The sequence below is a fragment of the Amblyomma mixtum genome, chromosome 1, assembly GCF_055824585.1.
Source record: "Amblyomma mixtum isolate Tamu chromosome 1, ASM5582458v1, whole genome shotgun sequence".
Lineage (NCBI taxonomy): Eukaryota > Metazoa > Arthropoda > Arachnida > Ixodida > Ixodidae > Amblyomma > Amblyomma mixtum.
In genome coordinates, this window is record NC_143012.1 from 8,422,836 (window position 1) to 8,442,002 (window position 19,167).

The 19,167-nt window shown below is 49.6% G+C and overlaps 1 protein-coding gene across 7 annotated transcripts in view; it reads left to right on the forward strand.

Annotated features, from left to right (window-relative positions):
• The window catches only part of LOC149365404 (uncharacterized), a 220,182-nt gene that overhangs the window by 172,320 nt on the left and 28,695 nt on the right, over window positions 1–19,167 (forward strand). The window contains exon 1 of one of the 7 annotated variants that reach the window (XM_089542292.1): window positions 520–886. The exons of 5 other annotated variants lie outside the window; for them this stretch is intronic. The gene's annotated coding sequence lies outside the window, so the exon portion shown is untranslated. Of the gene's footprint in view, window positions 1–519; window positions 887–18,393; window positions 18,580–19,167 lie in introns of those variants that run through there. One more of the 7 variants, XM_089542266.1, reaches the window with a different exon arrangement.

The following is a 19,167-nucleotide window of genomic DNA, read 5'->3' on the forward strand; positions in this document are numbered from 1 at the left end:
CTTCCTGGACCTTCTTAGTAACTTGACCGCAGCAGTGGCCTAGTGTTTCAGCATTTGCCTCCCATACGGGAGTTGGGGTGCTCGATCCCCATTGGCGCCGCGTACTTAGCGGTGATACACTGAGTACAAGCTTTCCCCTGGCCTAGTTCTCGGCTTGTCTGGGGTGAAATTCATGGAAAATGGTCTTTGACCCTACGTTGTATAGACGAAAATACATTACGAAAATACGAAAATACCAAAGCTGCCCTTGCTCCATAAAAAAAAAAAAAAACACCATCACCGTCTTCGTAGCATCACCTTTGCTCGCCGTTGATGCCGTTCTAGTGCTGCGCCCATTGAAGCAGGACAGAACAGAAGCCGCCGGTGTCTACGGAAGCCTATACTAGAGCAATTACAAGACATGGCCACCGAAAGGATGAGCCGCCGTTGGGGCCCGTAATCTTTATGGCCCACGGCCGTTCTGCGTCGGCCAACGTGTGACGCACACGTCGGCTTTTTACTACTCCGTTCTCCCCTGCACACTTCATCTATCCGCACGGACGGATGGACGAGCGTGCGCGCAGGCCCTCGTTGACCGCTTCGGGTGAAGCGTGATCCCGGAACTGCAGTCGTGGCGGCAGCAACAGCGCATGCCTGCGTACTTTTTCGCGCGCTCCTGCTCTTATTATCGTGATTCTCGTTACACACTTCGCACCAGCGACGTCCGACGCCGTCTTCGAGGAGAGGCGAGAAAGGGCTCGCGGCGGGTGCGGGCAGAGTGGGTCTTCGTGCCTTTTTTTTTTAATTCTCTTTGTGTGTGAGCTTCGGCGTGCTTGTGCGTGAGTTTGTGCGCGTGTCCTGGTGATCCACTTCCTATCGCGCTCTACTGCAAGTTGTGTGTCTGTAGGTGAGTACAGTATACCGTATTGACGCGATTTTAAGTGGCGTCATTCTCATTTACTTCCTTCCTGTCCTGCTTTAACTTCACTTCTTGGTCTTTCCCCTTTTGCTCGGCGCGCCCACCGTGAATCTCTTGTGGTCAGCTTGCCAGCCTTTCGTTCAACACGCACGCACACACGCATACAGACACACACAGGAACACGCACATACACCTGCACACATACACACAGAGCGTACACACTGACATATACGCACTGACAGACGGACACACAAACAGGCACACACACGCGCGGCCTTCTTCGAAAAAGGTATCGGGGCTTCTGTAGCGAAGTGCCAAGGACAAAGCAGAGAGTACAAGAATCCGTTACAGGTGCGTGTTGTCGTCCTTGCTGCCCGGCTTTATTTTCCGGTGGTACGCTGCAGTAACTTCAAGATGCCGTACCGACCAGCCCAAAACGCCTTGGATGCTGCGAATTTCGAGATCATGGTTATATCTGTGTTACTACGGTACCTTTACCCATCGTCGGGATGTCTGCTTTGCCAGCAATCATGCCCGCGCGCCTCGTCTCCGATAAATTGGTGCCTGTCGTCGCATTTGTCGGAAACGCATCTATCAATCGAGTTGGTCGTACAGAGTCACTAGAAAACAAATATATTGGGCTGAGCGGGGCGTTGCGGCTGTGCAGTTTGTCAGGAAACAGACGGTAACCTCGTTTTAGTCAGCGGAACAAGCAGGAAGAGTTTCTCTGTATGCAGTTGGTTCATGAGCGATTGAGAACCAGTTTCTCGACCAAAATGTGTTACAAGTACTCGTAGGGGTTGCAAAGTGAACGATGCCTATTTCTGCGCGTCACTGATGTAAACTGCTCACTTGTCGGTATGTCAGGCTTTTCTGCATTTGAACTACATTATAGGGGTCTGCATTGCACTTAATGCTTTCAAGAGAGTAATCGCGAAGATGCAATGCAGATGTATTATCTGTCTGTCTCAAAAGTCCGCAGAGCACCCGATTTCCTTGTTTACACTCCATTGTGACTCGAATGGCGTTCCTAAAATGCCTAGTTTTGCGGAAGGCGACGAAAATTTCAGGCCCCCATGGGTGCTACACTACAGTTCTCTGTTACACCGCCTCGAATAAAACCTATTGCCGTGCGAACTTTTGAAAGGGCGGTATCGCGTTACCAAAGCTTGTCTTTTGTTATGTTTGTGCACCATCGCAGCAGTGGCAAAGTATTTGAGCATCCGCCTCCTATGCGGGAGTTGCGGTGTTCGATCCCCAATGCTCCCTTGGCTTGGTGCTCGGCTGAATCAGGGTGAAATGCTTGGAAAATAGGTGTTTGGTCGCGCCTGAGCAAACGAAAACACCTTGTGCCGTGGCGCTCTTTGGCCGCAGATACCTTTGCGCCATAAAAGTTCACAATCATCATCATGCTTGTGTTGATATGCTGGATGAAACTCCTCTGCGACTCCTCTGCGAAACTAGGAAAGGAATAAGAGCCGAATTTCAAAGGGAATAGGCGGGTACGGAATGCGTCTGCGCTCTCACGTGGTAGCGTAACCTGGCCAAAGTTTCCAGGCCGCTTGCTCGACCTCCGAGACAATCGGTATGGAATTCTCAAATAAAAATAAAATGTTGCAAGGTTGCAGTTCTTTAGGCGCTCCTCAAGGCGCCCCTACGTTGGGCGCCAAAAAACGGCACCTGGTGAGCGGGAGCCTAATGACCGACTAGCATATTAACCTTTACCTTCTCGGAGGCCACCACTTTACCGTACGTATACGGCCTCTGCGCCACCTTACTCTGAGAAGCCCTATTCAATCGCGACTCTTGTCTTTTTTTTTTACTCCTTGCTGCCTCTGTCCTCTAAACCAGCGGGTCCGACTCACTTGACCGACAGTGCGTGCATGCTTAGGCGCGCGGATAGCGCCGAGCGACTCGGCCGTGAAGGCTGATTCGTCGTCGTCGCCGCCGTCATCCGTGGCGCCGTGAATTCGCGGTACGCGAGCTCGCGAGGCGGCGACTTGAGTTCTCACGTGATAGTCCGCTGCCTTCCAGATGCCTGCCGCCGCTGACTTCATAGTTAATTCGCCTTTGTGTACCGAGACTGGCTGCGAAGCATCGTGTGTAAACTGCAGCCGGGCCGGATGCAGCCTTTAACGCTGCGCACCGAAGATGGACGCGCAGAGGTGCATTCTGAGGCGGGCTCTTTGTGTGGCCTCCGAGAGCAGTGCCGGTGGGTCCCTCTGCGTCCGTTCTTAGCCGGCATGCGATTAATCAGACCTGCTCCAGTTGCTCGCAGCTGCCTCCTGGCTTTTTCTCGGTACGATCTGCAAGCTCCATAGGAAGCGCTCGGATGGGCCTTCGTTTCCTGTGAGGGGGTGAGTGGAGTCGGATCGATAGCGGCGCGTTAAAGGAAAGATGTCGTCGGGGACCGTCGTTACCGCTACTTAGTGAGTGACTACCGGTTTCGTTTAGTGCTTGTTGCGCAATGGAGTCAAAGACGGCTTTGTTTCCTGTGCGGAGTGAAAAAAGAAGCGTGGGGCGGAGTAAAAAAGGAGTCTTATTTAGCGTTCCAAAACTACACCCGGGCTTTGAAGCAGGCTATGATAGAATGCTTCGGATTTATTTCTACCACTCGGGGTTGTTTGAAGCGGCACTGCAGACAATTTACAAAGTGAAGTTGGTCGGCATCGACAGATCACTGCCTGCTGATCGCAGAGAGGCTGATCTCGTCGAAAACTGAGGTTTGTGGGCATATATTTTCAGGTGCGAATCTTGTAGACTAAGCCACACCGCCAGTCACATCAGAACAGTGCCAACCAGTCTTTTTTGGGTGTAGATGTCATAAATTTGAACTGAACGGCGGGGATAATTTTTTTATTCAGTTTTTTTTCGGCCATGGATGCTTCTTTTGCTGCCGGACAAACGCCAGCATACCCACCAAAAGCCTGAGAATAAGTTTTTACTGAAAAAAATCACTGGATTGAGATCTCCTCCTCAGTGGCCCTTGAATAACGTGCACTAAAATATCTCTTGCAAAGCTTTTTTTTTTTTTTTGTCATGCGGCGCATCGTATCTTTCTCATGCCTAAATGCTGTTTCATTGACTGACTGATTCTGAGCCTAGCTTTATGTATCCATCTGTGGTGAGTGACTGTGAGACTTAGGCGGATCACCTGCCGACGCCATTAGTGTGAGGCTAGCCCCGCCTGCAGCTTAGCATCGTCACCACCAATCACCGGCTTCGTATAATGTGGTTTAGTTTCCTTTACATTGTCCACCAAGGTCTCCTACTATGCTGCTATAGCGCACTTATATGTTGTGACCTTGAAGTAGTTGCGGGTGCGAATTCATGCGGAAGAGGCGAGCGAGCAGGGCTTAACGATGCATTCGGGCCCAAAACCTCGTTATAAGGGGGGGGGGGGGGGGGGTGCTTTCTTCTTTGTCGCATATGCGGCAAGGAAAACCGTGTTGTGCTTATTTGAGCTACGAAGTGCGTAAAGCTGTCTCGGCCATTTCGCCTAACGAGGTGTCGCATCAAGAAACCATTCTGCTTGTGCAAACAGCGCCTGCCAAAAAATAAATAAAATGAAACAAAAAGGCGCACAACGGAGTATTTTCGTTCTCGCTCTTCCGCACTAGTCTCTTTGGGATCAAATGTGCGCTGCAGTACGGAATAGAAATGTTAGTCAGGGTGTGCTCTTTTCGGTGCTGAGGGCTTAAGAGATGCGATTACCGAAGCGTCGACTTCTGGTAATGAATACACGCGTAATGTGCGCATCTCATTAAAGCGAGTCATTAAATGTTCCACCCACATCGGTCATTAGGGAAACATATATGCGGCGCTTCCCTGCTTTTTGACAAGGGCAAGAACGAGGAGTCCTCGGTTCGACACGTCTATAGCAGCTTCCGTATCTGTAGGAGGCCTCCATTACACTTTCTATTTTTTTTTCGGTAGAAAACGTGTTTTTTTTTTAGTGCCGAGGGCACCATGACGCGTCCACGTTGTAGCCGAACATTTTAGGGCTATGCCAGAAGACTGGTGGAGAATGGCCAGCTGAATCACTTCTATGTTTCAGAAATCCTTTGATACATTCATTTGCGCCGTGCGGAGGAGTCAGCATAGATTTATTTACAGTGGATAAAATTATAAGTGGTGAATTTATTTATTTAGGCATACTGCAGGCCAATGCCAGAGCCCAAGCGTGAGGTGCTTTTCAACAATTAGAATGCACAGACAAGTGTAAAGGACAACTCCTGAAATTAATACAATGTATAAAATAAAATAGAGCAATGATCTCATTTGGACGTAACGCTTACGACGTTGTTAATAACATAGGAAAAGAAAATTAGCAGGAGAGTGCAAATGGAGTGGAGTGCATCTGTTGACCTCGACTGAACAAAATGTAACCCGTTGTCTGCGTGGTAGTTAAGTACTTATAGAATACTGTATATCGATAGCTTTCGGAACTCTTTTTGAAGACAAGCTCTTGGTTAGAATTTCGACAAACATTCTAAGATGGGTCATAGATGTACTTCTGGCTACACTCTTTTAATCGGCCTTGGTAAGAACGTAGTCCAGCATTCACTCGCATGAATTATTTGGTCTAAGAGACGCATCGTGGGAGGGAACAGCGCGAACAAGACGACAGACGAAGCAAGAGGACACAAAGACGAGCGCTGACTCGAAATTGAATTTTTTATTGAAAGAAGAAAACATATATACATCATAATCACGTGAACAAACCCACGATGTATTATTACAAACTCGCCCAGCTATCCATCCTTCTTCTAAGAGACGCGTTACGCCACCTTGCCATCGTATGCTGCCGAGTAATTTTGGCGTTGCGGAGCAGACAAATTCTTCCCTGCTCCGGTCTCAAACCGAGGTCGCATTCCAGATTCTGACGTCTCTTACTGGGGTCTCGTATGGTCCGACCTCGCTAACCGACCGCAGCTAGTTGCTATAGTATGTATAGGATGTTTGGTTTGGCACTGGGGCCGTATCTCATTGGCTTGGCTACTGTTAGTCTTGCCGATCTATAAAAACAACAAAACACTATAAATAACTAGGCACCGCAAGCATACAGTGATCGTGCATTTAAACGTCGCCGTGGATAAGCTTCCACCTTCCCTGCCACAGCCGTCGCATTGCTTTCTTTCTTTTTTTTTTTCAGTTTACACACGTGTTAGTGTTGGAAATCAGCTCAAACTGGACCAAACGGGATAAAAATAGGACAAAACAAGCGCTTGCGTTCGCCTCCTCTGTAAAAATACTCCTCTACATTTTTCCTCTGTTGTTATGCGTTATTTTTTCTGCCTAGGATTTGTATTATATTGATCTCACTCTCATATGCTTCTATACTCAGTTTCTGATGTTTTAATTATACTGCCTTGTTATATCTAGCCTGTTGGTTGTACCTTTTTCTAATTCTTGAAGTTCTTTTTATGGTACTCCACCTCCCCATGTAATACCCTCTTATGGGTGCCTTTAGTCTGTCCTGAATAAAGGCAGTAAATTTAATCAATAAATATCGTGAACCTGCACCAGCCATAGTCCGAACTTCTGCCTTGCATACGCGTGCCAAGAAAACCGGTTATTGTCCGTGCACGGGTCTTCAAATGAAACACTTTCAGCTCGCTCTGTGGCTGCTTTATTCGATACTGTTTCTGTGTGCCCTGAATTAGTGCGGAGTCGTCTGGCCTCGTTCTTAAACTTATTCATTTTTTTCTTATCCACGATGTACGCTAGTCTAGTTGTCTTCCGGATATTTTGCATGCGGTTGCTTGAATCTGGCTCTGCCGCTCCCAGGACCCTGCCCTGTTACCCATCTTAAAAGAGATTATCGTTGCTGCTCTTAGACCTCCGATAGTTGGTTCTCTTCTGCTGCCGAGCTTTCGCTCGCCCTATTTGCATACGTTTTGCTAATGTGGTACCGTGGTCCGTCGTGAAACCTTTCTCTATACCGCAAGAAAGGGTTGACCAACTGGCCCCACAGTCTACTCTGTTAAACTTTCTCTATACCGCAAGAAAGGGTTGAAAAATTGCATCTACATTTCCGGAACCGTTCTCTTGTCCAGCTCGTCTGGAATTCATTTTTTTTTTTTATGCGCAATACGGCCAGATTTTTCCAAAACTGCAGCGACCGATGAGGTTTGCTTAAAATTACAGAAGAAAAAGAAAATAAAAAGCGTCACCTGGGCCTTGCACCAAACAACAGTGCGCTGGAGCGTGCTCGACTTGCGCTTTGTAGCGAAGGGTTCAAGCACGTGCTTGATATCGACAGTGTCGAAGAAGGGAGTAGTGCTGAAAAGTAGGGAGTTGTATTCTCGAATGATTTGTCCCAGTTACCTATCTCTGTTTGTTTTTGCACACTAATATCCTCCTCCTACCATATACCATAACCATAAACGCCTAATCGTAATCTAATCGTCATACCATATACCATAAACGTCTAATCGCCGTTTCCAGCGTATTGTTAATTGTCGTGGTCTAACATCTTTTGGGAGTTACGCCGTATCTCGAAAATTCGTGGTCAGCTTTAAATTGAGCACTGCCAAGAGCGGCGGCTACCCTGTTCGAGGACCGAGGAGCACGCCCGTAGCTACCGCCGCTGCCGAGTCATTCCTTTCTTTGTTGGCGTAGGGCAGGCCCATAAGTTGTTTCGTTGGGAAGCCCTTTTCGCTGTCTTCATGACTGCCGGACTGCCGTAACACGACTGAATGGTGGGCCCGTTGGTAGCGCATGTCCAACAGGGCTATAACCAGCCAGAAAGAGGACGTGCACAATGACAGAGAAAAGCATAGGGCAAGGACTGGACTAAGAACTGGAACTTGTATTGTTTGAAATAATTTTTTTTTAAATTTCAGTTTAGTCCAGCCCTTGTCCTGTACCTTTCTTTGTCACATATGCGTCTTTGTACTTGGAAGGGACGGGGTGGAGAAGGAGGGGGGGGGGGGGGGGGTGGCTTGTTATACTCCTTTTGAACAAAATTGCAAGTATGCCGCTATATTCCCCGTTGAATGCACGGAACAAAACGCACCAATTTTCCTTCATAATGACGGCAACGCAGCGAGCTATGGAAAGAAAAATGATAGGCATAACGTTAAGAGACCGGAAGCGGGAAAAGTGGGTGAGGGAACAAACGTGGGTTAATGGCATCCTAGTCAAAATCAGGAGGAAGAAGTGGGCTTGGGCAGCGCATGTAATGCGAAGACAAGGTGACCGCTGATTGCCTTTAAGAGTAGCGGAGTGGGTTCCAAGAGAAGGCAGGGACAGGGTTGGTTGGAGAGACATGACCTTTGCCCTGCAGTGGGCGTTGTCAGGCTGATGATGATGATTATGACAAGCTACAATGTTCTTAACGCCCGCAGTGAGATGAATCCTTCGTAGAGGTTCACTCCATGCGCGCATTTCATAAGAACCGCGCATAGAGTCAAGATGCACTTCCCTTGGGCGCTCTCTGTGCACATCTCATATTTCGCCTTATCCTTATCTGGCCCGGAAATCCTGCGCAGTATATACCGAGTCTGTTCTGGCTAAACGGATGCGGCAAGAATAAGATTTCTCCGCAGTGACGTGGGGCCCTCTTGCTTTCCGCTGACGACCCTGACCTGTCGTCGTTGCATTTTACGGCTGGCCGGCGTTGCTTTGCCTCGGTTATCATTTCCAGTTGCGGCATGCATTCGTGCAACGTCGGGCCAATCCTGGCGCTGGTGTTGCCCGTCTCCGCTCATATTAGGGACGTCTTTTACGACTGCTCGTCTGTGTTGAGTGCCGCTTGTCTTCAGGCTAGTTTGTGCTATCGCCAATAAAGCGGAGTCTTGCGACGTCACTCTTTTACTGTGAATGCGTGCGGCTGGCTTACGCGGACACCCCGTGCGCCCCGGGGTTGGCTCCCCGGTCGTTCTTCTACATTAAATGTGTACCATTACAACTCATTTCGTTCTTCCTTTGTATTTTCTTTCTTTCCTTCATCCTTCTCTGCTTCATTCATTCACACAGTTAATCCTAGTATATCTGATCGCTGCTTTCATGTGTCACTGTGGATTCGGTGCGCAGCCCAAGATTGAGCTTTTGCTGAGGTTTGTGTCCGACTTGTAGTGACTTCTTGCATGCTTAAAACGTGTGCGCACTTCTCTTTTCCTTCTCCATTTCCCTGATCGTGTGCTCCCCACATCGCTGCGAGCGGGCAGCTTGGGCAAAGTGGACTGGCCGTAGCAGGGGCTGTCGCTAACGCGACGCTAAGACCGATGATGCCGTCGGCTTCGTTTTGTTTGGGGCCGCGGGGCGGCGTAAGAAAAAAAAAAAGTGTTCGTAGCCCGCACGCGACGGCACGGAAGGAGGAGAAGGGCAGTGTTGAACGAGGGAGGGAAACAGTCGTGCGACGTGACTCCTCAACGAATCCTTTCCCTTTCACCCCACGATGCTTTCGCTTCGCGTAGCCTGCAGCCCCTACGGACGCTGGCGAGAAGCTTCGATTGGCGCGCTGACCAATGCGGTTGACAGATGCTGAAACGCGCACGCATTCAGTCAGTCGTCAGGGAAACGCCGCGGCGGTCACAGCGGGAAAAATACAACGCGCCAGCTTTGTTGCTTCGACGGACGCCACCGCCTGGAGGCGCGCGGGTCACTCATGGTCAGCTGGCGCTCTGTGCTCGTGCAGCCGGGTAGTCTAGGTGGTTGTGTGTCAGCGCGGTGGCGATCGCAAGGATCCTCCCTGTGTGCATCGTGGAGTCCCGAGCTTGTGCCCGGAAGACTGTTAAAAGAGAATTCGAAGGCGTTGAGCTTGCTGGAACGTTAGCGGAGCCGGCGGACGAGAATATCGGCTTCATGTGAGTGGGGTTGCCACTTGTTTGTTTGTTCGTCTTCGTTCATGTATTTTCCCGCGAAAGAGACACACTGTCTGAGAAAACGATTTGAAATCATTACAATGTTGAAATTCGATGACGACTAAGTGAAGGGTATAAGACGTCGCTACGAAACGGGAGCAAGATATAAAAAGGGGAAAATTGTCTTCGTCGCCCTTCAAATAGGTACGACGTCCTTCTATAGTCGTTTGAAATAGAAGTGATGACATTCGACAGGTGCGGACAGAGGGCGGTGTACATGAGAAGCTAGGTATTTCTGGTTAACTTTAGGAAAGTAAGCTGTGGAAAAGATTGCCTGCAGGGATTGTGCCTTCGACACTACCAGCTATATATGCTTTGGAGATGTCACCGGATATGTTATCACCACGCCAGTACCTTTCCGCGTCAGCCACCATTTATTTAAACGTAGACTTGCGTCATTCGAAAAGAGGTGCGTACGAGCTCGCATTCAAAGGTGCAGTTGTACTCCGCCCATTGCAAGGCTGTCCGTGTTTGCGTATCACTTGTTAATCGTATAGCCAAACTGGTGTGCAAGAAATACATTTGCCCTTCGCCCCACGGGCACGGACCTTTGTTTACTCCTCACTCTCTGAATTCTGTCTTACCAGCGACCGCTACGTCAGGAGTCGGAACCTTCATAGGCACTGTCAAGGGCTAATGGTCTTCGGTAACTGCAACATGCTGCACATCGTTTGCCAGCTTCTGCACGCATGCAGGATTAGGCTCCAGTTTAACAGTCTTGGACGAGGAGGTGATTGCGAACATTTCGGAGTGAACTGTTCGTTTTAAATTCAAATTTCGTATACGTGCACTTTTTGAATGCTTTCTTTGATTCGATTTCTTTTTATTTATATAATGCACTTCTTCAGTGAAGCGTTTAAGGGCATAATTGTCTGGCATTTAGTTCTTGTTAGGTCCAACGTCGTAGCCATGTAGATGTTAAAATAATCGTCTCATTGTTTGTCCTTTGTCTAAATCGCGGTTAGAAAAACGTCATTGTTGTGGCGATCCGACGCGTTGAAGTAGGTACTCCTTGCTGAGTGCGCTATGCCTCGAATTATCTTCGCTTTTTGCGAATCGGTAAAAATTGAACGACTAATTGCAGAGAAAAGCCGCGAAAGGGTGAATTAACGCCTGTTTTTCTGTGGGAGAAGTGCGAACTCCTTACTCGCTAGTGTTTATATAGCATGGTATCTGTCGTGATTGCGTGCTTCAAAGTGTGTCCCGTTTGGTGTAGACGCACAAAGGCTGGGAATGCGGGCAGGCATCTTATCTCTTAGCGTCCGCGGATAAGAGGACCGTCAATACTCCTTGTTTGTTTTCTTCCAGCCGTGGTGTCCTGTGTGTAATCTCGGCCCCCTCTGCTTTATCCTCCGCGAATCGCCGCGCACTATGCCATGGCCCTAGACTGAAAGTCCGGGTACGGGCTGGTGAGAACAGCTTCCCCCCCAAAAAAAAGAAAGCACAAACGTTGCACTAATTGCTCTAAACAATTTGGGATGAAAAGCTGCGCATTAAGCAGCTCAGCCGGATCCACCTCCGTCGGAACTCGGCCACTGGCGACAATGCGGCAAAGTTAAGCAGGCATCCCAGCAAGTCATTGAGGAATTACAGCACATTTGTACTAGACATATTTGAGATGCATATCTCAGTACTCGCAACAGCGCTCTAATATATCTATCCCTGCTCTCTGTCCATCCGTCTGTCCACGGATCCGCCGGTCACGTGACCGATTGCTGTAGCTCCTGTCACGTTGCTACGTAATGAGATCATATCAGGCGAATGACTACCACGTCGCAAATTAAATCCCTCTCGTTGTCCAGAGACCTTGTAAGCATTAAATGCATTACAGGACAGTCGAAGCACCTTTTCGGGCAGCTCACAGATGGTGGTAGCCACCTCTCGGTCCCGTTCCTGGAGTTTGGCAGCGCGCGTAGTCTCCCTGACAACTTCACCTGCTTGAGGCTCGTAGAGTTCGCTCGCTTTTCTACGAGCTGAGCGATGCGTTCGGCCGTCGTGAACGCCTTCTCACCTTTGTGTGGGGTTGAGTTACGTTACTGTTGGCGACATAGAAGAATCTTCCATCTATCGATTCATCGGGTTTTATTTCCCGGACACGGCTTTAAATCTACCGGCGTCGTACACATGCAAGCGCAGAAAAGCGTATACAGCGGGACTACGATTTAGCCGCTAGGAGGTGTATATATATACTACCTTTTACAACACACAGCGCCCGGTGTTGCGCTGATGGCCTAGCTGTCTCAGGCATCGAGAAACGAAACTGCTCTTTTTGGCTGTTCTTGTACTGCCGCTATTTTGAATCCCCGTTCAAGGCTACGAGTATCGGAAAGTTTTCTTCTTCTTTCCTTTTTTACTAGAAACCATCCGGACGGAACATGCCGGAAACTTCCGTACAGTTTCTACTTCTGTTTCGGCATTCTCTTCGCCACTTTTTCTGGGCGGTGTTCGTCTGAGTTCGCCGTGAATGGCAGTGAGAAGCGTTTCATGCTTTATTGCGGTGGCTCAGTGGTTATGGTGCTCGGCTGCTGGCCCGAAAGACGCGGGTTCAATCCCGGCCGCGGCGGCTGAGTTTCGATGGAGGCGAAGTTCTAGAGGCCCGTGGACTGTGCGATGTCAGTGCGCTTTAATGAACCCCAGGTGGTCGAAATTTCCGGAGCCCTCCACTACGGCGTCCCTCATAGTCTGAGTCGCTTTGGGACGTTAATCCCCCATAACCCTAATCCAAACCAATTTCATGCTTAAAAAAACATTCTCGGTCGATTACCTTAGTCGGCAATGCGAAATTTGAGCACAGTTCTTCACACGCCACCTTCCACCGCTGACAGGTGGCGTGTCACGCTTTGAAGTAGGTACAGGGTCAGTCAAAAGTGCCCAGGCCACAGGGTCTGCTTTTGAGCAGTATAGTAAGGCAGTTACGACACCTTCAAAGCTGAGCATATCTGTATGGGTACAAGAAGTATTGTTCTAACATGTGACTACCTAGATAGCGTCATCGGTATCTTAAGTGTCAGGACATACCGAAGAACAGTAGACCCTGTGGCCTGGGAACTTTTGACCAACCTTGTACATCTTGCTGAGTGACTGAGTGAAGATCAAGGATGGTGCTCCGGGATCTTCCCTTGGCAGCCACCTTGAACGTGGCGTTTCACTCTGCTACTTGAACTTCCGGTTACGCCGACAACGTCGACGCCGATGACTACGACGCGGAGCGCAGGAACGGGCGCTTAGGACCTGCGCTCTGTAAAAGTGTGAAAGCACAAGTCCCGTCGTCCGGAAGAAGGAAGGACGCAAGGTTGTCTGCGTGTCGGCCGCGTTCCTGGCGGGGGCGTCTTTCTCACCCCCTGCTCCAGGGTCGGGCCGAGGGAGGGGGTCAGACCAGCAGCGGGCCTCGCTGTGGCCACGCCGGTTCCATATGCGAGGCGGCGGCGGCCGGCTTGGCGCGAGAGAGGAATGCCTTCCTGTCGCGGCGCCCACCTTCCTTGGCGCGGCGTGAACCCGGTGACCCGAAACGTCGGCGAGGCTGCTTTGCGGCACTCCTTTCGCTGCCGATCGGTCTGCGCGCCTCCTGGTACGCGGCCTTTCGTCCAAAGGCGGTGGGAACCCGCTTATTACGAAGGCGACCTCTCTGTCAGCAGCGGTGCACCGTACGAGTTGGCCGGCGTATGTCTGCAGCCTGACGCGGCGCTGAGGAACGAGCATAGAATCGACTGTGTGCATTGAAGTCATCAGTAATTGTTATTTGTATAGTTGACGTAACAACTCGAATAATAACGGTAACACGCAGCATTAGGGAGTTCATATCATGGTTACGGGTGACGTGGAGGGACACGGTTGGTGGCGTGGATCACAAAACTAAGAAGTTGACGTCCTAGATAAGATCAAGAGGGGAGATTATAAATGGGCATGGGCAGCGCATGTAATGCAAAGGAGAGAGAACCGGTGATCTGATAACGTTCGCAGGATGCATTTCAAGGGGTGAGAAGCGTTGCGCCGGTGTTAGCTGTGCCAGGCGGGGACGTGCAAGATGAGCTGTGACCGCGACCTTTGGAGGGCAAGGCAGGATCTGAATGAGGGGCCTTAATCCGACTGTGGATGAAAGCTTGCCGATTGTGATGGTGATGATAATGGTAATGACGAAAAACTTACCTTATGCCCGCAGCAAGTAACGCTTTAGATGTAGTGGGTTTTTATCGTGATCGTAGAAATGCAGCTCAGTGCGCAGGAGATTTTTCGTTTTCGTGAGGGGGAACAGGTCTTCCCGCAGAATGTAACTCTCAGAGCGAGGCTCTGCGGCCTAAATTTTGGGCTCAGGAGAGACATTGAGAGATGCGAAAAAGGACGACTTAGTTAAGGTGTCACTGTATGTGTTTTCTTTTCTGCGGTTTTATTACAATCATCGTCAACCCAGCGCGAACAAAAATTACGGTTCGCAACTGTAGGAGGATCGTCATCGACGATAGAGGCTTTTTATTATATTTTGCAGTTATTGCTGTCAAATTATCAGTAGGTGTAATAAGCACTGTTTTTTTACTCCTCAAGCACGAGAGAAACGTTGTATCTTAGTCGCATTCAGCGAATTTCGGAATCTGTTCTTCTTTAGCTCTCCCTGTGCCTCTCTGTACGTTTTAATACCTAACGATAGCGGTAATGCCTGTACGACGTAAAGACTCCTCGCGACGTGTTATCACGTTGCGCATTATTCCGCCTATCGTAGGGAATTGTTCGCGGTAATTAAGAAGCGCGACGTCATTGCAATAATACGGACGTGTTTTTTTTTCTTCCTGCAGCGAATATTCTTTCTCTTAGACGTAATCCAGCGATAAGCATTATTGTCGGCAACCTCATAGGTTGTCTATAGACTGTCTATAGGATTTGTATTGCCTATAAAATAGTCTATAGAATTTGTCGATAGAATGACTATAGACTTTATACTCAAAAGTGTGTGGACAGTCTATCGAACGTCTAAAAATTTTTGGGAGGGTGGCTAGCATTTAGTTGAAATTGAAATTTATTGAAATTCAGACAAGATACAATTGTCTAGGTTAAGAGGGCTAAAGGTGACACATGAGATGTCACCTTTAGAAATAGAACTCACCTAAAGGTGAGTTCTATTTATTCTCTCGCTGTCGCAGTCGTTGCACAATTACGGGTTCGAGTGGTGGTACTGCAACTGGCGTTGCTAGCGTCGAGTCTCTTGATGACATCTGAGCCGTCTGCAGTTCTTCCTTATTTCGCAAGCCAACGCTGATTTCATTATCGTCTATACCTCTTCGCGCGGTCGTGTAGGCGTTTCCTTTGCTTCTTTCTCTCTTTCTCATTTATTGGCGAGCAGCGATAGACGAAGGCGGAAGGCTTCTTTCGTTCGTTCATCCTCTTTCTTTTCTGTTTCTTCCTCCGTCTTTCTTTCTATGAATAACTTTTTGCGAAAATCCAGTCGCATGTGCATATAAGCCCGAGGTAGCCCACCCGTCTTTATGCGCATAATCGAAGTCGGGACTCGGTGGCGCCTCGTGCCTCGGTGGTCGTTGCTCCTCGATGCAAACACTTGGGGCGCGGCCAAGAAGTGATCTCCCTTGCTCAGCGGCGCCTTGGCCCGCACTGTATGCGATTCTGCGAATAGCTTTTTCCGGGAGGCGTCCCCGTCCTTTCCGCTTTTGGCGACGATGTTCCGTGACCTCTCCGCTGCTTAGATCAGCGCTTGCGGTCCCCCTGTTGTTAACTTTGTGGATTAAATTGCGTCGGTTGCGTGGGGGCCACCGTTCACTTCTTCAGCGCTAGAATAGAACCATAGGGTTGCTGGGTTTGGGTTCAGAGTACCGTACTGATTGTGATGAAAATATATTTAACAAATGTCGTTGGCAGGCGTGTTTGTCAACAAGGCGTTCGTTCAAGGATCTTAGTTTAAACTTAGTCTCGGAGACTGATGATCGGTGTTGATAATTATCGGGTGTCAACCTCCATATTTCATGCCGTGGCTTCGAAGCCTATCGCTATGTCTTCGTGGTTAAGCTATTCCTGGAGCCACCCATTTGTTCATCAAATTCAAGAGTGGTGCTTATGGGGAGCCAATAAAAAGCTTCCTCTAAGTGGTCAACCAGACTATTTATCAAAGCAGACAGTGAATTCGAAAAGTAAGATGCTAAACAATCTGATAAGTTACTGATTATATATACAGCTTTTAGTTAAACCCAGTTGGCCACTAAGACGGGCCCAACCTCTCGCCATTCAGTCCTAATCCCATGCTTGGGCCAGGCGTGCTGGCCGGATTACACCCAGCCTGGTTCGTTGCCGACTGTTGGCCGGCATCCGGCCAAGCAAGATTGGGCCGTCAGGCTGGCAACAGCCATGCAATGCCCAAGCGCAGTCTCCTAACTGCGCTTGGGCCATGGCGGGCAGCCGATGCCGCTTGAGAAACTATACTACCACCCGTGTGCCCACCCAAGGTTAAGGCACGTAATAGATAACACCCCAGAAGACACACTCAGACCGGACTCGGAAGAACTGTGTACACATTGCAGATAAATGAGAGATAAGGACCTTCTCCTTCTACACCCTCCTGGCTTGTGCGGACGGGTGCAAAAGCGCTTTGTTTTTCTCCACGCCCGTCATGGGCATTCCGTAGGACGAAATAAGGTCGCCTATGCACAGCCTGAGACGTTAGCACATTAGCGTCTCTCTGCTCCGTTTCAGTGGGCAACCTTTCAGTGGAAACGTGGGCCGTTTCAGTCGACTGAAATATAGCAGTAATGTCGGCGTTTATCGAGCTCGTGTTCAGCGGCAAATTCGACATATCGAACGGCGCGACGCACCCCACTTTTCGCTTCTCCTAACGGCACTCTGACATGGTGAACGTGGGGAGCGCATGAGGGCGGCCCACGGTCTCTTTTCCACTCCACATCGCTGTCATGCAATAAAGCTAACCTGACTAAACCTTCGCATTGGCCTTATTCTGACGTGCTTCGCTGCTGAATTCGTCGCGGAAACGAAACCTTAATTTGGATTAGATTATTTTGTTCTTGTGTGCTGGTAACGGAATTGGACATCATATAATAGGCAGTCGCTACTTTCAAAGCACCGTCCGCTGCTGCTTCGATGCGGAGCAGGTTAGTCCTGGTAACGCCTAGCCAGCGGTGCGGTGCTGCTCGATTCTGGATATATCGAATTATTGTTGCATAGAATTATTCGATATATACATTTATCGATATATACAACTATTCGCGATCCCTTTTGCGTTGGATATATCCAGGTTCGACTGTATACTAATGTTCTTCCTGAAGCTTCGATGGGACGAGGTGCGACGAAAATCTGGCAAGATACGAAACGAAATATTGGATTGCAAAATCATGGTACATGCACATTATCGCAACAAAATTTTTGAGTAGGTATACGTTCTAGTTATCGTCACCCATGATTGGACAGTCTTTTGAGTTCTTTGGACGGTTGGCGACGTACTATGTCGGCGCGAAAAGGCGTCGTAGCTTTGCTGCGAGTGGAATGGAGAATTGTTAGGCAAAGTGGTTTCCCACAGCGTTTCCCACCTCACACAATACAGGACCTTCATCTACCTAGCTTCAAGATTGCACACTATTACGTTAGCCTAGCACGCTAAATACGAATCGGGGTATCCGTTCACTCGCTTTGGCAGCGTGCGTAAGCCATGCTGGTCGTGCTGGTTTACGCGATGTGCATGCTAAACAGGCGCTTACGCTCCCATGTGTCAACACCACAGCGTGCGCTTAACGCATTAAGTCCGTCGACCATTCATTTCATCCGCGTTCCGTGCCGGCCCGTACGTGTGCTGGTGAGTCAGAACCGTGACAACGCGGCTTCAGAGGATGACTGCAGTATATACCGGCACGCCGGCGTGCTTCGATGACAGGCGGCTCACGTGCGCCGGTTCTTTCGCGGAGCCGCCGCCGACTGACCCTGGTCGTCCTTCGCCGTCCGTGACGTCATCCCCGTCGCCTCTCCGCAAGCTAGACGGCGTGGTGCGGATTTGGCGAAATGCCTGCTGGTCGCCGCATGGGCTTCGAGAAGAAACGAACGAACGAAAGAAGGCGCCGGTGGAAAGTAACGAACCGCGTGCCCAAGACAATGTGACGAGCGCGGTGGTGTTGTATTTTCCTCTTTTTTTTTCTCCGCCGCCGGGCACCCTGCCGGCGGATGCGTGGAAGGAGAGGGCGTGACACGAAGGGGGGAGAGGAGCACGGAGCATGAGGGGCGAGTCGACGCAGGGCGTCTATCCCGAGACGGGACGTCCCGCCGGCGGATCTGGCGTTTGTTGCGCACGCTGTCTCCAACGTCTCTCTCCCTCACACTCTCGCTTTCGTAGCGGAGTGTGTGTTCAGGCGCCGCACTTTATAACTGATTCTCTGGTCGGTGGCGCTTAGGTTTCGGGCCGGGGGGAATAGGAAAGAGAGACTCCGCCCCTTTCCTTTTCCTCTTCTTTCTGTTTTCTCTCTTTCCTTTTTTATTTTCATGGTTCGTTCGTTCGTTCGTCCGAGAAGACTCTGCAGCAGCAGCGCTCTGGCGGCGGCAACGCGTGTCGGATATGTGGAAAGCCTCTTATTCCGTTTATAGGGATGACGTAGCGTAGCGTGCCGCTCGTTGTTTCTCCCGCGCCTCCGCGTACGCACACTGGGCACTGACTCCGGAGGGTGCGCGCGCTCCGCTCTTCGTGGCGTGTGGTGTGTGTCGCGTCGCCGCTGAGGCGCTTGTGTCGGCCGTTGGACTCTCCACGCACCCCTTTCGCGATTGGTGCGACTTGGAATGGTTCTACGGTGTCGAGCGATTGGATGTAACGAGAACCTGGTAAGTAGTTGTTTCAACGTGGTTATCCTAGTTCTTGCTAAGGAGCGAGGGACATTCGAAGAGAAATGCTGTGAAGCCCTGGGAAATAGAGATCCGGCTCGTTTGGAACACGACGCAAATTGGCCGGATATATTCTTGTACTGAAATATCCGCAGTGTTTGTATTGCGCGGTTGAAAGCCTTGTCGATGAACTCGGCTCCCGTCTGCACTCTGTGGGTTATCTTTTTTTATCCCCCCGCGTATGTTCTTAGCTGCCAGTTCAACGTGCTACCTTACCAACTCGCCTACCTGCCTCTGCTATTGATTTTTGTTTGCTTTTTGCAAATTGTTTTTACTAACATGCTCGTCTTTCTGTCTTGATTTTTCTTTTGCTTTTGGTTTTTAGCATAGTCTTTTTGCTAACATGCTGCGCTTTTTGTTTTGCCTGACAAGCATCTTAGCTGTCTTAAGATGGTTAAAACAGTTAACTTAAACCGCGTCCTATGCTGTTCGTTAAGCGACGCTGCCCCTCTTCTCGACGTCATTTACGTCGTGCCGCAGGAACTGCAAATGACGTCACCTATTTCTCCGCTGTTTCTGCCCTTTAAG